This window comes from Loxodonta africana, chromosome 1 (assembly GCF_030014295.1).
Source record: "Loxodonta africana isolate mLoxAfr1 chromosome 1, mLoxAfr1.hap2, whole genome shotgun sequence".
NCBI classification, from domain to species: domain Eukaryota; kingdom Metazoa; phylum Chordata; class Mammalia; order Proboscidea; family Elephantidae; genus Loxodonta; species Loxodonta africana.
This window is the reverse complement of record NC_087342.1, coordinates 237,365,017-237,381,053: the sequence shown is the minus strand read 5'-3', so window position 1 is coordinate 237,381,053 and position 16,037 is coordinate 237,365,017. Positions and strand designations below refer to the sequence as shown.

Here is a 16,037-nt window from a genome sequence, read left to right as displayed (position 1 = left end):
TTATGTGGGAGTGATAAACTCTGGAGAAAAACAAAGCAAGGACAGAAATAGAGTGCTCAAGAGGAGGGTGAGTGAGTGAGTGAGGGATAAATGACATGAGTATGGCGTACATGCACCTTCCTATCCTGCGTACAAGTGTGTCTGTGCACCTGTGTTAGGGTTCGCCGTAGAAACAGAGCCAATAAGGTGTGTACACGCACACACACATGCAGATATACATAGACATGTATAGATACGCAGATCTATATACATTGTTGTTGTCAGTCGCTGTCGAGTAGACTCCAACTCATGGCAACACCCTGTACAACAGAACAAAACGTCCTGGTCCTGCGCTATTTTTATGATTATTGGTGTGTCTAAGTCCATTGTTGTAGCCACTGTGTATTTTGAGTGCCTTTCAACCTAGGGGGCTCGTCTTCCAGCACTATATCAGGCAATGTTCGGCTGTGATCCATAGGGTTTTCATTGCTAATTTTTGGAATTAGATCACCAGGCCTTTCTTCCTAGTCTGTTTTAGTCTGGAAGCTCTGCTGAAATCTGTCCACCATGGGTGACTCTGCTAGTATGTGGAAATACCCGTGGCATAGCTTCTAGTATCACAGCAACACACAAGGCGCCACAGTATGACGAACTTGACAAACAAGTGGTAGATCTCTATCTATGTCTATGTCTACGTCTACTCTATGACTATGTCTTTGTCTATGTCTATGTCTGTGACTATGTCTATGTCTTTGTGTCTGTCTACGTCTATGTCTATGCCTTTGTCTACATCTATGTCTGCGACTATGTCTGTGTCTATGTCTACATCTACATCTACGTCTACAACTTCGTCTACGCCCACGTCTACATCTACGTCTATGACTATGTCTATGCCTATGTCTATGTCTCTGTGTCTACGTCTATGTCTCTGTATCTATGTCTGTGTCCATGTCTATGTCTTTGTCTATGTCTCTGACTATGTCTTTATATCTATGACTATGTCTTTATGACTATGTCTGTGTCTCTGTCTCTGTCTATGTCTACGTCTACGTCTATGACTATGTCTATGTCTAGATCTATATCTGTCTCACAGTGGTTAAGAACTACAGCTGCTAACCAAAAGGTCAGCAGTTCGAATCTACCAGGTGCTCCTTGGAAACTCTATGGGGCAGTTCTGCTCTCTCCTGTAGGGTCGCTATGACTTGACAGCAGCAGGTTTGCTTTTTTGGTTTACTCTTGGGCTGGCATGACATGGCCACAGGGCGAGCCTTAGACAATGCAGCAGATCAACTTCCAGCCCAGCCTGTCGGCTCACAAATTAAGAGCCAGAGCCCAGTTTTCAGAAGGTAATGCTGTAACAGGGATTTCCTAATAGGAAGCTGAAATACTTTCCCAAATGTTTTATTGTTGATGTTGCTATTGCGTAGGCTCCAACGAGCATAACAACAATTGTAAGGATGGCGCAGGACCGGGCAGTGTTTCATTCTGTTGTGCATAGGGTCGCTATGAGTCAGAGCTGACTCGACAGCACCTAACAACAACAACAGGCTCGAGTGCATGGCAACCCCATGTAACACGGGACGAAACGTTGCTTGGTCCTGCTCCATCCTCATGATCATTGGTATGTTTGAGTCCATCGTTTCAGCAATGTGTCAATCCATCTTATTGGGGGTTTCTCTCATTTTTGCGTCTACTTTACCAAACATGATGTCGTTTTCTAGTGATTGATCTTTCCTGATGATGTGTCCAAAGTAAGCAGGCCAAAGTCTCGCCACCCTTACTTCTAAGAAATACTCCGGTTGTATTTCTTCTAAAACTAATTTGTTCATTCTTCTGGCAGCCCATAGTATATTTAATATTCTTCTCCAACACCACATTTCCAATGCATTGATTCTTCTTCAGTCTTCCTTATTCTTTGTCCAGCTTTCACATGCATATTAAGAGATTGAAAATACCACGGCTTGGGTCAGACGCCCTGCAGTCCGCAGTGACATATTTGCTTTGTAAAACTTGAGAAACCTCATGGATCACAAATGTTTAGGGTCATGCTTTTGGCCTAACATATGTGTTCAAGTATGTCTAGTGGAAGGAGCCCTGGGGACACAGTGGTTAAGGGCTCAGCTGCTAACTGAAATGTCAGCACTTCAAACCCACCAGCCACTCTGCAGGAGAAGGACCTGGTGATCTGCTTCCGTTGACATTACAGCCTTGGAAACCCTCATGGGGCAGTTCTACTCTGTCCTACCGGGTCTCTGTGAGTCAGGAAACCTTCATGGGGCGGTTCTACTCTGTCCTACAGGGTCTCTGCGAGTCAGAATTGACTCAACGGCAGCGGGTATGCCTAGTGAACTTCTTGGGGTTTATATCTCTAAGTTTATCTGCTTAAAGCTTTTTTGCACTGTAGTGTTGAAGTGACTTGCAGATTTAGAACTATTTAAATATGCAAGAGCACTGTGAAAAATGTTAAGGAAAAGAGGAAATGTTAAAGCCATTGAAGGCAAGAGTTTAGACAAGTTAAATCTGCATGACTCACCCACAGACACTTAGCTTGTCATGAGTTTTATAAATATCTGCTAACTCTTGTAAATTTTATTTCCGATGTTAGGGAGCTTTTCCCCCTCTTTAAAAATAATTCAATTTTTCATACACTATCGAAGCAATATTGCTTGCATTCACATATGCAACTGTTCCCATTTCCAAACATGAAAGTCTTTTCACAAACATTTATCTTGCAAACATATAAATCCGTGCTTTTGAGCTCTTACTGAACACCTGTGCATGAAGCTCAGGAGAATTTAGTGGAAATCATAGGTGGGAACCTGACGAATAACCTCTAATGCCTTTGGACGTTCTCCATGGCGGATCCCATTGCTGGAATCAGCCGTTTCTCCATCACAATTTTTCTTTTGAACTCTATAAGCTGGTGTCTGTTAGTTTTGTGTAAAACAGTTTGTGTTCTCCCTGGTGGATTTCACTCTATCCAGTTATGCTGGATTTTTTTAGCCCAAGAAAGCCGAATTCTCTTTCATCTGTAGAACGGGAAGGAAACTGAGAACTACCTCTAGTGCTGTGGGACAGTAAGAGTCCACACACGTCGAGCTTGTAGGGCTGTGCCCGGTTCCAGGGCACCGTGGAGGTCCTGTGGAAGCAGGAGCCCCTGCTGGTACTCTCTGACCTTGACCTAGATGGCCACTCTTTCTGTAGTATTATTTATAATAATAATAACAACAATCTGCTAACAACCTAAAATCTTTAATTCTAAAGGATTAGAATACTCAACAATGAAATAACTATGAATCCAAAATGTTTACTGATAGGAAAACAATATCCACGTGTTTAATGCAAAAGGCAGGCTATGAGACAGTAATATTCCAAAACGTTATTTTATTTAAGAACGAGTATGTTTGCATCAATAGAAGGACATCAATGTTAAAAACGCTTTTCACTGAGTGGTGGCATTACAGACTGTTTTTATTTTACTTTACATACCTTTCTGTATTTTCCATTTCTTTCAGAATGAGAAAGAGTGTGCTTCTATTTCTTTGCCATGAGAAATAGTGCTTTTTTTTCATAATCAGAACAATGAGGCTATTTTTCTTTATAAAAAATTAATAAATAGGGTATAACAAAAGAGAATTGTGGTTAAATTAGAGGTCAGCTAAACAGGGAATATGCTATTTTCAGCAAGTTTCTTAACATTGAGAGTTGAGGTGCTGTTCCCAGCGTTGTGGGGATGGCCCCTATGTGCCCATTGCCCGTGTTCCTCCAGCCCTAAATTGGTTAGCAGCCATAGCTCTTAACTACCACTCCACCAGGGCTCCTTTACAAAAACAGAGGCACGTATTTTATCTCTAAATTAATTCAACTGCTGTTTGAGTTCTGATCACATGTGCAGCCTCATCGAGGGGTGGAAGGACAAGTACGATGTTGGACCAGTGCCCTCAGCAGCTTATAATCCAGCAAAGGCCATATGGCAGGTAAGCCTGACACAGACCAGAAGGCAGTGAGTCCATGATTACCAGGGGAGAAGACAGACATGGTTGTGAGAACGTACAGATGAGGGAAGCAGTACTTCCAGTAGGGACATTTCCACGGAGAAGGGGCTGGCAGAACAGTGCACTAACAGATGTGTGTATTTGTTATCTGTTGCTGTGTAACAAATTGCCTGAAAACTTAGTGGCTTAAAATGTCAGACATTTATGACCTCACAGTTCTGTGAGTCCAGGGTCTAGGCATGGCTCAGCTGAGGCCTTTGCTTCAGGGTCCCTCACAGTCTGCAGTCGAGGCGCAGGCCAGGTTGGGGTCTCATCGAAGACTTGAGCTCACATGGGTGTTGGCAGGATTAGTTTGTCGTGGCTGCTGGGCCGAGGGCCTCAGCTCCTTGCTGTCTGCTATCTGGCAGCCACCCTGAGTTCCTTGACGTTTGAGCCTCCCCAACATGGCAGCATGCTTTATCAAAGCGTGCAAGCTGCGAAAGGTGTAGATGGTTAGCAAGAGGGAAGTTAGGGTCTTTTGTAACCTAATTGCAAAAGTAACATTCCATTGTCTTTCCATGTTCTTTTGGTTAGCTGCCAGAGACTAGGTTCAGCCCGTGCTCTAGGGGAGGGGGTTGCACAGGGGTGAGAACCAGGAGGTGGGAACCACAATGGAGGAGTTCTATAAGCAGATATCGGGGTGGGGTGGGTGTCCAGGACTTGAGCTGAGGCAAGGAGCAGTGAGGAAAACGGTGATGTTTAACTCCAGAAGTGGAACCCCACTGATATGCCTTTCAAAGCAAAGCACAACCTTTTGCACGACTTTCTTTGCTTCTCTATCCTCAAAAGGAAATAACAGATTCTTGTTATTCTTTGGCCCTGTTTCTCTGGTGTCAAGGTCACCCGATGAAGCGGGGTAAGGATGACTAAAACCTCCTGCTTCTGGCCAACATTTAAAGTCCAAGAAGCACCCAGTCTGCTCCAGGGAGGCTCTGCTGGAACCCCCCATCCCTTGCAGGCAGCCTTTGTCAAGTTCATCACTGCTGGTGGGCCCGTTACACCCCCAGGAGGCAGGCCGGGGCTGGTGAAGGACCGCCCGGGAGTGGTGCTGAAGTGGCATGGAAGGCGAGAGAGGCCCTGGTGTAGTGTTTGTCTTCGTGGATGTACGGGACTAAGTAGTCGTTTCCTCTCTAGGAAGTCCCATTCTGTTCTTAATTTAACAGTTTGTGAAGAGGATGCTCAGGGTTCCCTTTCCCACCTCTGGAGAGTAAAGTGGCTGTCTGATTTACAGATTTCTCACTGTCTGTGATGCCCATTATAAATACGACAGCTAACGTTGAGTCATTTCACAAGGTGGCTGGCTGGCTGCACACACCTGGAGATCCAAGGGAGAAAAATTAAGCACTTTTTAGAGTAAAAAGCAAACCGTGGTTACGTACCAGTTCCTACACCAGACTGCAGGTAATGAGAAGATGGCAGCCTCCTGGATAGGTTTTTTCCTAAATGAATTTAAAAGTGAAGCCGCCTTCTTTGTAGATTAACCAAAACCAGCTGCCAACGACTCTGATTCGTGGCGACCACACAAGTGTCAGAATAGAACTGTGCTCCATCGGGTTTTCAATGGCTGATGTTTCGGACGTAGATTGCCAGGTCTTTCTTCCAAGGTGCCTCTGGATGGACCCAAACCTCCAGCCTTTCAGTGAGCAGCCGAGCACGTTAACCATTTACACCTCCCAGGAACTTCTCTCTTTGTCAATTAAGCACAGATGAATCACGATAGTTGGGAACTGAGAAGAAGTGATCTGAAAAACTTGTGTTTTAGTCAGGACTTCACAGAAATCCAAAATCTAGAACACTGTAGGGGTGGGTGACGGAAGTGTCTCTGCTCTTTCTGTGTATTTACTCTGTCACCCCGTTAGGAAACGGAGGCCCTACAAGGCTTGCCATCTCTCCCCGCCTCCCTTGCCCCCTTAGTCAGTCTTCACTCTGGGCCATAGGTCTTCAAGGGTCTTCCTATGTTGTCAGTTCTGCCAGGAGGTACTTTTCATTTCCCCTTGCCATTATAACTTGTCAGCTAGGCTGTGCTTCATGAACTCTGTAACTGGAAGGAGAAAGCCTCTCCCGCTCCCTCTGAAATTCCCGTCGTCAGTTAGTCACCCTGCCGTTGTTAAGCTTCCTAAGCTGATGACCCACCGGAGCTGTGGCAGGGTGGGGGAGGGAACCTGTGGAGCCTTCTGGAAGCAGGGCTGTTGTTTTGAAAGGAGAGACAGTTGATGGTATCTCAGAACTATTACCACTGTGGAGTGGAGTTTTGTGGCCTGGAAAAAATTAGGGGTGGTTTTGACCTTCTCCTCGCATGCAACCTGATATTCTGTGCACAAGCCTTGGCTGTGAACCAAAACATCAGCAGTTTGAACCCACCCAGAGGCTCTGCAGGAGAAAAGACCTGGCGCTCTGCTCCCGTAAAGATTACAGCCTAGGAAACCTCCCAGGCAGTTGTACTCAGTCACAAGGGGTCGCTATGAGTCGGGATCAGCTCTATGGCACCCTAACAAAGATAACTCTTGAGTCTGCGTAAATTTTATTGGAGAAATCAAAAGGAATAGCAAGAAAAGGACAGGAAAAATGCTACAGGGTATGAGCTGTTAATACCGTCAGGATAGTCAATGCATGGGGCAACAGAAATAAAAATGTATTTGTTTCATTGTGGTGAGCATAGATGTATAACAAGAAATTTGCCAAGAAATAGAATTTTTACTGGAACTCACCTGCGCATGGTGTGCAAGCAGCACGCAGTTACAAGGTGCTCCTCCTGTAGGTAATGATTTTGTGATGCTCTTGAGAAAACCTCAGCGGAGATCCCTGCTTTGAAGTGACACCCAAAAGCGGCACAGAGCCCTGACTCGGTGGACCGAGTGCCTTTGAGACAAATCCCTTCAGCCCTGGCTTGAAGGATGTGAAGTACAAATGCCTTCACCTCGATGAGCCCCAATGATTTCCCGATGGTGAAGCGGAGAATAGCATACTGAAAGGCTTTATTCCTGAAGTACCTGTACCTGTTCAGTCTCTTTTTGGTGACAAATAACTAGTAACTCAACTGTTCTGCGTTTACTGGTGGGCTTGGATGTCAGGGAATTTTCCCATGTTCTTTATCTTTTGAGAACTTCCAAAACATATTTTTAACAAGACACCCAGGGCCTTATCCAGTTGGGTTCAATGTGTGCCCATAAATCATACACTGTGCTGCGTCTTCATTTCCTCGGGCTGCCATGTCAAGATGCCACAAAGTGGGTGGCATGTCAGAAATGTGCTGTGTCACGCTCTGAAGGCTACAAGTCCAAATCAGGCGTTAGCGGTGTCGGTTCCTCATTGAGAGAGTGTCATGGATTGAATTATGTCCCCCCAAAATTGTGTGTATCCATATGGCCGGGCCATGATTCCTGGTATTGTGTGACTTGTAAATCCTGCCTCTATGGTGTTAATGAGGGAGCATGGGCGGCAGTTGTGTTAGTGGGGCAGGACTCAGTCTACAAGATTGATTGTGCCTTGAGGCAATCTCTAGAGATATAAAAGAGAGAAGGGAGCAGAGAGACAGGGGACCTCATACCACCAAGAAAGCAGCACCAGAAGCAGAGCGTGTCCTTTGGGCCCGGGGTCCTTGAGGAAAGATGCTCCGACTCTGGAGGAAGACTGACGAGAGGGTCGACAGAGAGAGAAAGCCCTCACCTGGAGCTGATACCCTGAGTTTGGACTTTTAGCCTACCTTACTGTGAGGAAATAAACTTCTCTTTGTTAAAGCCATCCACTTGTGGTATTTCTGTTATAGCAGCACTAGATGGCTAAGACAGAGGGGAACCATTCCAGGCCTCTCTGCTAACTTCTGGGGGTCCCTGCTGTCCTTAGCATTCCTCGGCTTGCTTCTGCCGCTGTTGTCACATGGCCATCCTCCCTTCTTCTGTCTAACCCTTCTTGTCTGTTCTCACTTACAACATACCCCTCGATGGGATGGGGACCCTCCCTACTTCAGCCTGACTAGGACTTCACGTCAACTTATTGCTGTTGTTAGTTCCCATCCAGTCGGCTCCAGCTCGTGGCGACCTTATATGCAGCAGAAGGGAACATTGCCAGGCTCTGGGCCATCTTCATGATCTTTGTATGATAGCACATTGCTGTGGCTTTGTTAGTCCATCTCACTGAGGGTTTCCCTCATTTTTGCTGACCCTCGATCAAATAGGATGTCCTTTTCTAGTGATTGTTCTCTCCTGATGACATGTTTAAAGTAAGTGAGCCCAAGTCTCGCCATCTTCACTTCCAAGGAACATTCTGTTTGTATTTCTTCTAAGACAGATTTGTTCCTTCTTCTGGAAGCCCGTAGTATAGTCAATATTCTTTGCCAACAACACAATTCGAATGCATCACTTCTTCTTTGCTCGCCCTTATTCGTTGTCCAGCTTTTGCATGCACACGAAGTGACTGAAAAGACCATGGCTTCGGTCAGGTGCACCTTAGTCATTAAAGGCACATCTTAGCTTTTTAACACTTTAAAGAGGCCTTTTGCAGATTTGCCTAATGTAATATGTCATCTGATTTCTTGAGCGCCACTTCCATGGATGTTGATTATTGATTCAAGTAGAGTGAAAGCACTGACAACTTCAATTTCTTCCTCATACCATGATGTTGTTTACCGGTCCACATGTTAACTGATAACAGGGTCACGTTCACAGGTAGAGGGGTTAGGACTTCAATGTGTCTTTTGGGGGGACACAATTCAGTCCATAGTATGCTGCCTCTTTCTTATGAAGCATCCCCAAGGGATTTGTGTTCTTGGCCCATCACAAGAGTATTGCTTATCAGTTGACTTATTTGTTGATGCTTAGATTGTGTCAGTCCCTTTTTCTTTTTTAAATTGTTTTTGCAAATAACCAAATCAACATAATTCCTTGTACAAAGAGCCTCTCTACTGCACATGCCTAGAAGTGAAGCTGCTGGCTTCTCAGAGGCCTTTGAAGATTGATGGCAATTTAACCTAAGATCTTCAGACCATGAATCATAGATCCAGAAACTGGATCTCACGCAAGTGGTAGCACAAGACAGAGGCATGGTTCTGTGGTTTTAATCAGAGACCCGTCCCCATCTGAGTAATGTTTCACTAACTGCATAACCAGGCAATCTGAGCTTGCAAAGTCTGCGATACTTTATCATTCTGTTTATGAAAAGGCTGTCATCAGACAAGTGAGGTTGTTCTGAGTTTCTTTACTATTTCATGAGACAAATCTATAAAATATTTAAATGCCCCTGGAGAAGCTGTCTTTGAATAAACACGGCAGGGCTCCGCCGTGGCTGGGCCTCGGGTTCCAGGCAGGCCGGCTTCCAGCAGACCGCACTCCTGAGGGAGCGCCCCATCCCGGAAAAACGAACATGGCATCCATTACACTTGCTACGTTGTCAGGGCCAGATACCCGGGGTTAAATCCATTCATTTGTTTAAGGCTTAAATGAATAATAGCTGAGTGTTTTAATTGGCGTAGAAAAGAATTGATTGCTAGAACCTTCTAATTACTCTACAAATACCAAACACTGCTTGTGAGCACAAAATAATTACACACCACTGGGCCGTGAGGTGTCGACGTAACTGCTGGTGCGTTACCTTTATTTCCCCAAGTCTGGCTCTGGAGAGGCGAACCCGTTTATCTTCCGTTTGAGTAGGCGGCCCTTAGGGAGAAAGCTTCCTCGTTTGTAACCCACTTCACCTTAAACACACACTGCAGTGGGTTGGTGTCAAAACCTTAGACCTGTGCTAAAGGGGAAAAAAGAAAAGTAAGTGGCACGGATGCTCAAAGTGCTATAAATGGACCCAAAACCCCAGGCTGGTGCCGTGCGGTCGACTCCGGCTCCTGGTGACCGTGTGTGTGTCAGCGTAGAGCTGGGCTCTGTAGGGTTTTCAGGACAGATTTTCTGAATGTAGATGGCCAGGCCTTTCTTCCATGGCACCTCTGAGTGGACTCGAACCTGCAACCTCTCAGTTAGCAGTTGAGCACATGAACTGTGCCACCTACAGACTCCTGCTGTTAAGTGGAGCTAGCAGAAAATAGTCCTGAAAATAAGAATTGGGAGTGTCTATCATTGTTTTTTTATCATTGTTTAGGAGCCCTGGTAGCACAATAGTTAAGAGCTCAGCTGCTAACCAAAAGTTCGGCAGTTCGAATCCACTAGCTGCTTGCTGGGAACCCTATGGGGCAGTTCTACTCTGCCCTACAGGCCGCTGTGAGTCAGAGTCACCCGGACGGCAGCGGGTTTTTTGGGTTATCATTCAGGCTCCTGGGGCACATCCCTCCTTGCTGTCAGTGGCTGTCCTTGACTTTCCTCGCCCTCTTCAAGGCCCTACCCAGCTTCTTGGGGGTGACCTCATCTCCTGTTGTCTGAGAAAATGAAGTCATCTGTCAGGTTACCTCAACTTCCCGACTCCCTCTTAACATTGTGTCCTTGTCTGTTTTTGCATCACTTACTATGTTGGTATCCTCGGGCGGCGGTAACAAAGTGCCACAACGTGGATGCCGTGAAACCACAGGATTTCATTCCCTCTCAGCCCCCGAGGCCAGACGCCCAAATGCAGGGCTGCGCTCCCTCTGGAGGCTCTCAGGGAGGATCCTTCCTTGTCCCTCCTGACTTTGGCGGCCCCCGGTGTTCCTTGGCTTGTAGAGGTGTGTTCACCTGGCATCTTCCCTCTGTCTCTCTGTGTCTCCGCTCCCCTTTTGTAGGGCACCACTGAAACAGGAGCAGGACCCACCCTACTCCAGCGTGACCTCACGTTAACTGGCCCTATTTCCACACAGGGCCACATTTACAGGAACAGGGGTTATGTTTTTGAGGCGGCAGACACGATTCAGTTTACAACACTAGCTTCTCAGCATCCTGAGACGACGGGGTGAGTCTCTTCCTTTTGAGGTCGATGATCCCTTCTGAAGGAGGTCCCCTGCACCGCGCCCCCGCGTGTGCCTGTATGCATATCTAATGCCGTGGACCAGAGTCACCTTTTTATGTGCTGTTTCCATCCCGGGTGGCAATGCCCCCACGGGCGACCCCGTGCCTTAATTACTATCGAATACTCAATAGCCTGGAACAAAGGACAGCGAATGCTTGCTGAGTGGCGCTGGTGTCTCTTTTTCAAACCACGTTGACTCCCATAACAACTCCAAGATCGGGTCTGATCATTCCCGGGTCACTGAGCTGGGAGTCATGTGGCCTGAGGAAGGTCCCGTCCTACGGAGTGGCTGGCCAAGGTCTGGAGTGTGCCTCCAGTAATTAGATCCCACGCAACGCTGGTTTTGGGGTGGACTTCGGATGTTTCTGAGGGCTCCTTTATCCCAATGGAAAGAAATATTCCCAAGAAGTTTTTTCTTTCAACTTTAATATTTTCGGAGGAATCATAAAGACTAGTGTGTTGTGGTTAGCTGCCGTCTCATCGATTGCAGACACATGATGTCCTCACACACAGGGAACAAACGCTGCCCGGCCCTGCACCTCCCCGTGACATGCTGCTGGTCAGACTGCTGTGCTCCATAGGGTTTCTCATCGTTTGGTTTTCAGAAGTAGATCACCAGGCCTTTCTCCCTACTTCTCCCTAGCTCCTCTTTGTCTGGAAGCTCCACCGAAGCCTGTCCAGCACCATGGCAACCAAAGCCTCCACTGACAGATGGGTAGTGGCTCTGCATGAGTTGCCTTGGCCAGGAATCAAACCTGGGTCTCCCACTTGGGAGGCGAGGATCCTGCTGCTGGACCGCGGCTGCCCCCATAGCGTCTGAGCAGAGAGCTGAGAGGACGGAGGGAGCCATTTGCTCGGCCACACCCCAGTAGTGATTTCTTTTTAACCACTGCAGCTTCCACTGGGGCAGAGGTCTCTTGAGGCACCTTGGTTTGCTGGGGAGTCTAAATTCCGATTTCTGGGCACTCTGCTGACTATGTGGAGTCTGACTCTCTGGAATAAGGTCTGGGGAGTCTGATGAGGGGTCACATTTGGGGAGCACAGCTCTGGAGCACTCGGGGGAGTCTGATGAGGGGCCATGGTGGGGAGCACAGCTCTGGAGCACCCAGGGGAGTCTGATGAGGAGCCATGTTGGGGGAGCACAGCTCTGGAGCACCCAGGGGAGTCTGATGAGGGGCCATGTTGGGGAGCATAGCTCTGGAGCACCCAGGGGAGTCTGATGAGGGGCCATGTTGGGGAGCACAGCTCTGGAGCACCCAGGGGAGTCTGATGAGGGGCCATGTTGGGGGAGCACAGCTCTGGAGCACCCAGGGGAGTCTGATGAGGGGCCATGTTGGGGGAGCATGTCTCTGGAACACCTGGGGAATCTGATGAGGGGTCATATTGGGGGAGCACAGCTCTGCAGCACCCAGGGAGTCTGATGAGGGCCCACCTTTGGGGAGCATGGCTCTAGAGCACACGGGGGAGCCTGATGAGGGGCCACATTTGGGGAGCACAGCTCTGGAGCACCCGGGGGAGTCTGATGAGGGGCCATGTTGGGGAGCACAGCTCTGGAGCACCCAGGGGAGTCTGATGAGGGGCCATGTTGGGGAGCACAGCTCTGGAGCACCCAGGGGAGTCTGATGAGGGGCCGTGTTGGGGGAGCATGTCTCTGGAGCACCTGGGGAATCTGATGAGGGGTCACATTGGGGGAGCACAGCTCTGCAGCACCCAGGGAGTCTGATGGGGGGCTACCTTTGGGGAGCATGGCTCTGGAGCACCCAAGGAGTCTGATGAGGGGCCATGTTTGGGGAGCATGTCTCTGGAGCACCCAGGGAGTCTAATGAGGGGCCATGTTTGGGGAACATGTCTCTGGAGCACCCAGGGAATCTGACGAGGGGCCATGTTTGGGGAGCATGTCTCTGGAGCACCGAAGGAGTCTGATGAGGGGCCGTGTTTGGGGAGCATGTCTCTGGGGCAGCCAGCCAGTGCTACCCATGCCTTCCACCTGTCCTCTATCCTAAACACTTGCACACCAAGCCTGTGGTCTGTTCTCTTGTTTTCATTTTTCAAGCTGTTTTCTTCCCCTTCAGGCTGACTTTGCCTCTTGGAAATCCCTGACTCTTTCTTCTGACAACATTGCTACAGGTAATGTTGAGTCACTCCACCCCCGAGCCCCTAGGAGCAAGGCTGTCACAGGGAGTATCCCAGCATCCAGGGTAGACCTGAGCAAGAGCCATCTTCCAAACCTCTGAAGTCCAATAACACACTACAGTTGATATCCCATTGCAGGTGTGTCTGTGTTTGTAATAGTGTATGTCATAATACCACTTGCGAATTAAGTCAGCTCTGACTCAAGGGGACAAACGTGTGTCAGAGTAGAACTGTGCTCCACAGGGTTTTCAGTGGCTGATGTTTTGGAAGAAGATCACCAGGCCTTTCTTCCAAGGCACCTCTGGTGGACTTGAACCTCCAACCTTTTGGTTAGCAGCTGTGCACTTAGGGACTCTACATAATAGTAATGATAATATATCATAAAAATAGGATATAAATACACACCTTTATTTTCAGTTCTTTCAAATTTCAGCAGAATAATTCCGTCGTCTGTTGTGGTGTGTATATATCAGGTGCGAATAGGAGGTGGATCTTGTCACTCTTGCTCCAGCTCCTTGTGGCTTCCTCAGAAAAGAGAACACTAGCTGCTGATTATGGGAATACTCTGAGGAAAAGCCACTCCGAGGTTAAGGAGGATTGGTGGATACACGACCCCAGTGAGCAAGAGTAACAGCAGGCAGGTCAGAAGCTTTATTGAGATTAGTGTGTTTTTATCAGCTAAGGAAAACTAGCATACCTTCGAATAACTAAGTTTTATGTGAACCAACATAATTAATATCACACGCAAGTAAAATTTTGCTGAAGATCATTCAAAAAACTGTTGCAGCAGTACATCGACAGGGAACTGCAGAAATTCAAGCGGGTTTCAGAAGAGGCCGTGGAATGAGGGATATCATTGCTGATGTCAGATGGATCCTGGCTGAAAGCAGAGAATACGAGAAAGATGCTTACCTGTGTTTTATTAACTAGGCAAAGGCATTCGACTGTGTGGATCATAACAATTTATGGATACCATTGAGAAGAATGGTAATTCCAGAACACTTAATTTTGCTCATGAGAAACCTGTATTTAGACCAAGAGGCAGTCCTTCAAACAGAACAAGGGGATATTGCGTGGTTTAAAATCAGGGAAGATGGGTGTCAGGGTTGTATCCCTTCACCATACCTATTCAATCTGGATGCTGAACAAATAATTCAAGAAGCTGGACTATATGAAGAAGAACGGGGCATCAGGATTGGAGGAAGGCTCATTAACAGCTTGAGATATGCAGATGACACAGCCTTGCTCACTGAAAGTGAAGAGGACTTGAAGCACTTACTAATGAAGATCAAAGGCAACAGCCTTCAGTATGGATTGCACCTCAACATAAAGAAAACAAAAATCCTCACAACTGGACCGATGTGCAACATCATGATAAACAGGGAAAAGATTGAAGTTGTCAAGGATTTCATTTTACTTGGATCTACAGTCAATGCCCATGGAAGCAACAGTCAGGAAATCAAATGACACATTGCACTGGGCAAATCTGCTGCAAAAGACCTCTTTAAAGTGATAAAAAGCAAAGAACTCACCTTGAAGACTAAGGCGTGTTTGACCCAAGCCATGATATTTTTAATCACCTCATGCCCGTGAAAGCTGGACAATGAATGGGGAAGACCAAAGAAGAACTGAGGTCTTTGAATTACGGTGTTGGCAGATAACACTGAATACATCATGGACTGGCAGCGGAATGAACAAGTCTGTCCTGGAAGAAGTGTAGCCAGAAAGCCCCATAAAGCAAGGATGGGGAGACTATTTCATGTTCTTTGGACATGTTATCAGGATTGACCGGTCCCTGGAGAAGGACATCATGCTTAGTAAAGTAGAGGGTCAGGGCAAGAGAATAAGACCCTCAACGAGATGGGTTGACACAGGGGCTACAACAATAGGCTCATATATGCAACGATCGTGAGGATGGCAGAAGACTGGGCAGTATTTCGTTCTGTTGTACGTTGGGTCATTTTGAGTCAGAACTGACTTGACAGCAGCTAACAACAGCAACGTGAGAACCAGTGGGAAGTTCTTAATGAAAATCAGGTTTGGTCTCTGTCACAGAGAAGACAGTGTGAGTTGAGATACCCAGAGCCAGAGCTCAGGACCCAGGCTCCAGGTCATCCCCACCAAGACCGTTACCTGGGACCAGGCATCCCTGGGCTCAGGTGTCTCCTCTCTTAACTTGCGGGCGTTGCCCAGCTGGTCCCTGCCTTCCATTTCAGCTGAGAGACGGCCCTGACCTGTACCTGTTGCAGTGTTTATTTTTAAAACTTTGATAAGAATTCAAATAAATTTGTTAAAACCAGTATTGCAATTAAAATGATAACCCCCCTTTCCAAATGATACTTTGTAAGCATCTGTGTGTGGGATTCAGTTTTTGGCAATAGTTTTCTTGTTTATGAAGATTATGACTCTGTATTTTGGATTGATTGAAGAATCACTGCAGAAACTCGGGACAGGTGCCCACTTTCCCCTCAGCCATGAGCTCTGGGAGCCGGGCAGCCTGCTGCTTCCTCACCTGTAGCCCCATCCTCCACACGCTTGGCACCTGGTGGCTGCTCCAAAAATGCCCTGTAGTTAAGCAGATTAACTGTAGGCTTGCTAAGTGTCGGGCACTGCACAGGGTGCTGAGGACACTTTAAGTGCAGAAGAGAAGAAGAAAGGCCTGGAAGACCCAGAACTAAGGAGCCTCGGTGAGTGGAAAGGAGGTCATCCACTCAGTGACCTGAGCCAAGGGGACTGGCTGAGACTTCACTGTTACAGTTGTTGTTATAGTATGGCATGGCATGGCATGGCATGGCATGGCATAGTTGGTTCCGACTCATAGCGACCCTATGTTCAACAAAATGAAACACTGACCGGTCCTGCGCCATCCTCACAATCATTGTTATGTTTAAACCCATTGTTGCAGCCACTGTGTCAATCCATCTTGTTGAGGGTCTTCCTCTTTTTCACTGACCTTCTACTTTACGTCTA

General features: G+C 47.2%; 1 protein-coding gene and 1 pseudogene across 2 annotated transcripts in view; both read left to right on the top strand.

Moving 5' to 3' along the window:
* Positions 1-16,037, top strand: part of RPS6KA2 (ribosomal protein S6 kinase A2) — a 388,441-nt gene that overhangs the window by 29,472 nt on the left and 342,932 nt on the right. The gene's annotated exons all lie outside the window — the stretch shown is intronic.
* Positions 1-16,037, top strand: part of LOC135232691 (small ribosomal subunit protein uS5-like) — a 45,408-nt pseudogene extending 29,371 nt beyond the window's left edge.